Source organism: Alexandromys fortis, unplaced genomic scaffold (assembly GCF_014885135.2).
Source record: "Alexandromys fortis isolate MF-2015 unplaced genomic scaffold, M_Fortis_MF-2015_v1.1 scaffold_283, whole genome shotgun sequence".
Classification (NCBI taxonomy): domain Eukaryota; kingdom Metazoa; phylum Chordata; class Mammalia; order Rodentia; family Cricetidae; genus Alexandromys; species Alexandromys fortis.
The window spans coordinates 152441-156716 of record NW_026068164.1 but is presented as its reverse complement, the minus strand read 5'-3'; the positions used below and the strand labels follow the sequence as shown (position 1 = coordinate 156716).

The window sequence follows — 4276 nt, the reverse complement described above, 5'->3', positions numbered from 1 at the left end:
TCGTTAATGTCCCTCACCTCCACCTCCACGTGGAAAACCTGCAGCGGCCGGTCCACGATCACCTCCAGGTGGATGCTACACTCCAAGCTCCGCCCGCACAGCGCCTCCCGGTCGATCCGAGAATTCACAAACAAAATGCCATTCTGCAGATTTACCTCCAGAAGGTCCCCGCGGTCCTTGGACGCCACCCTGAACAGGCGGGGCACCAGCTCTGCCAGCTCCAGCCCCAGGTCCTGATCGATGCGGCCCACAAAGGTTCCGTGTTTGGCTTCCTCGGGGACGGAGTAGTGGAGCTGGCCGCTCCCTGCATCCCAGGCTGCGAGGAGCAGAAGCCAGAGCAGCAGACGCCAAGCTCCATGGCTCCAGCATCTGGACATCACCACAGAACGATTCTCTTGTCTTAAAACTCCATGAATATGGCGTGTGGAATGCGCACACGTTTTAATATCTTCTGGTCGATTTCCTAGTCTCATTTTTTTAAAATGGAAACGCTGAGATTTCTGAATGTAGCTACTTCCTAACCCTCGAGAAACAGCGAATTGTCTTTGTCTAAAAGGCTACTATTTTGTGGACGGCAGCGACATCCAGTGGCTAAATGTGTAAGTATATTTCTATGAGCGCAATTTTTCTTTAATTCACATCTTTGATTTATTTCTGTGGATTATTATCTCTGTGGACACTTAGTGACACATATTACATCTCTCTAACACGTTTTGATATTTAATGTGGATCCATAGTATAACTTTTTCTTCAAGGTGAAACCACAAGAAGTGATTCTTTCCTGGATCTCGTGATAACTACCAGCTAAATTTTAACATGCCCTTAAGAGTCATGAAATAATAAGAGGGCTGATAATTTATTGTGCAACGGGTGTAGGCTCCTTCAAGTTGTAATACTCAGTTCAATTACTTCTGGCGTTGTTTTAAGGTTAAGTAAATTTCATTTAGACAGCAATTTCAAGACACTGATCCAGTTGTGTGTTAGATGCTTGTGACTCCGAAGTCAACACTAGCGTGTAAAGATCGCCAACGTCCCCATCAGCCATCCTCCCACTTACATTCTTATACACGTTCCTAGCAACCATACAACCTTGGCTTCCCATCCATGCAAACTCTCCGTGTGCCTTTTCCCACCTTCATAATATTGTCTCAATAATAAGAAAACATTGTGTAAATTATAGATTATTAAAGTCTGGGGAGTTTCTTTGGGAGAATGAGCCCTTCATGAGTATGAACTATTCTCAGACCCCAGTTTGGATGCATTTATTTTTATGATGCTCATGACCAAATCAGGATCCTCAGGAGGAAAAAACATGAATTTCCTTTGGAAAACGGTCACTCTCCAGTGCCTAAACTCTGTCTAGTACACGGACAAAAAAGGGTGATTATTGTATTTAAGAAATTGAAAATTGGTTACATCAGTTACACCTTATATTGTCTAAAGAATCTCATTTTGAGTAAAGTAATTGACAAATTCATGACTTGCTTTCAGAGTTTGCTACAAGAAAAGCATTTCCATATTTTCAAATTTTTAAGTAGTCTCTGCATTTCTGTCATCCAGTGTATCCCCATCAACACAACTTACCTTGAATTCGGACTTATACCTTCAAATGTTTCTGTTTGAAGTTGTTTTTCACATTCCATGAATCCTTTAGACTTGGGTTCAGTGTTTGCTTTTTGTTTTGTTTCATTGAGAGAAGAGTTGAGTTGAGAAGGGTCTTTTTACATACCCCTGCCCGTCCTCGAATTCACTTTGTAGACCAGGCTGGCCTCAAACTCACAGAGATCTGCCTGCCTCTGCCTCCAGAGTTCTGAGATTAAAGTCGTGCACCACTAACCCCTGCAGGTTCAATTATTTGAACACTTAGTATAGACTGAGGGGAGCTATTGGTGTCATTTGCATCCGAGACAATTCTGTCTTTTAGAGCTAATACTTTCGTCGCTTACTTTGTTCTTGGTAACTCTAAGATGCATTCCTTCTGACCCATGTCTACATTGATGCAACCGGCAAGTTGGCCTTTTATAGTAATCCACATTATCTCCCAGCTTACAGGCTGCCATCAGATACATTTCAGAATTTGTGAAATATCTGTGGGGTTAATTTATCTTTGGGTACATGACGAAACTTAAGCACAAGGAATCCAAGGTTGTAAGACTTTTAAGAGGCTGCGAAATTAAACAGTGTGGAGATAAAACACATGTTTTCCTAACAGCTGACAGCGTAGGCCTCTATACCAGCTTCACTCGATCTAAGATGGAATTTTGAAACCAAAAATGAGGTGTCCTTTATTCTGGTTCTTCCTGGGATTTTAGTTTGTTAAGTGAAAATGAAAAAAATTAAAAAACATAACGTGGGCTAAAGGTACAGTTAAAGAACCACCACACAAAAGCCACAAATTACCGTTTCATGGTGTTAAGTATAGCATGTAAGAACATTGAAGATATGTTAAATGCTCGTCTTGTGGAATAATAAGAGAAAAGCAAATTTTTATCCATCATAAGGAAGTTTTTTTCTAACTTTCAGGCTATTAATTACAAGAGAATTTAACAGTTTAAATCTTTACATCCCAAATTTTTAATCACTAAACCAAAAAGAAGGTAATTTGAAATATCTCTTTCTGAAGAAAGAAACTCTTAACTACTGGGAGAGTGTTTTCTCTAATGTCACAAGAGGAATAGTTAACATTATAGAAATCACTGTAAACATTTTCTTATAATTTACATTAAAAGAAATTTTGGCATATATTTTACTTTCATTGAAATGAGAGTCTTATTTATACTCTTTGTAATAGAATTATATTTCTGATTTGGGAGATTGTTTTTGTCATCATTGTGGTTTGGTTTGTTTTGACTTTTTTGAGGCAGGGTCTCTCTGTGTAGTCCTGACTGTTCTGGAATTTGCTATGTAAAACAGGCTAATCTTGAACTCACAAAGATGCACCTGCCTCTGCCTCTATGCTAAGATTAAAGGTGTGCACAACCTTGCCAAGTCTAGAATTAGGTTTCTAAGTAGAGAAGTGGTTTTCTATGACTCCCTGGTTGTTTTGTGTCTCCATCCAGAGAACAGCTGGAATTTTATATTCATATTAACTGAATGACTACTAAGCCATTGTGGGTTGTTTTGTTGTGGCTACTATTGTTTGGTTAGGTTTTCTTTTTCACAATGAATACCTTTCAAGTGTTGTTGAAGCTCAGCATTAGCAATCTGATTCACACTTTATGGTTTTTAAATAAAATGATGTTATTATAGTAATGCTTTAATTAAAATTAGCTGTTCATTGAGCAACAAGTGTCGCTACTTATTCTAACAGGAGTGTGCAAACACAAGTCTTGTCCTAATTTAGATGTCTGCAATTTTAAAACCTCTGGTAGAATTGTAGAGAATGAAAAACAGTATATAAATAATGTAAGAAATTCTTCCACGAAGAAATAAGTACACGAATAAATGCAATTCTACAGCAACTCACCTTCTCATAGGAGTCCAAAGAAACAGATGGTTCTCCAGATCCATCTGCAGATCCAGAACACGGAGGTAGACCTGGGCTGAAGGCCATGAGGTCGGCCTTGGGCGGACCCTCTCCAGAGCACACCCTCTGTCGCCTTTGCTGCGAGTATGACCAGGTCCCTACTGCACTGGAGCACACCAGCACAGGCTTCCCGGGCCCGCAAGCGCCCCCCGTGGGCGCCATGGAGCATCGCAGCGCGGTGTACAGTAGCAGCGTGAGCACCAACAGGCTGGACACCGCACAGATGGCGATGATCAGATACACGTTGACATCCACCAAAGATGATTCGGGCACAGGAGCACCTACAGAGGACCTCGAAGAGGTCTTTGGTGCCTGACCATTTTCCACTAGAGACACCAGCACGGTGACCGTGGCAGTTAACTGAGGCTCACCGTGGTCCTTCACTAGCACCAGCAGGCGCTGTCTAGTCCCATCTGCCTCATCCAGGGCCCTTGTGGTGCTGATCTCGCCAGTGTATAGGCCTACACGGAATGGGCTGCGTGTACTGCCTGGCAACGACTGCAGCTCATAAGAAAGCCAAGCATTGTACCCAGAGTCAGCATCTACAGCGCGGACCTTCGCCACCACGTGACCAGGCTCCACAGACCTGGGCAACAACTGATTGAATACTCCATCTGCACTGCCCGTCCCAGACCCAAGCAATACAGGCGCATTGTCGTTCTCATCCAACACAAACACCTGCAGAGTCACATTGCTGCCCAGGGAAGGCACACCAGCATCCCGCGCGCTCACCTGGAACTGCAGCAGCTC

The 4276-nt window shown here is 42.5% G+C and overlaps 2 protein-coding genes and 1 pseudogene across 4 annotated transcripts in view; all 3 read right to left on the bottom strand.

Moving 5' to 3' along the window:
- LOC126491944 (protocadherin alpha-9-like) overlaps positions 1 to 490 on the bottom strand; it is a 15363-nt pseudogene extending 14873 nt beyond the window's left edge.
- The window catches only part of LOC126491938 (protocadherin alpha-6-like), a 173259-nt gene that overhangs the window by 149116 nt on the left and 19867 nt on the right, over positions 1 to 4276 (bottom strand).
- Positions 1 to 4276, bottom strand: part of LOC126491936 (protocadherin alpha-C2) — a 196204-nt gene that overhangs the window by 178420 nt on the left and 13508 nt on the right. The window lies entirely within an intron of this gene.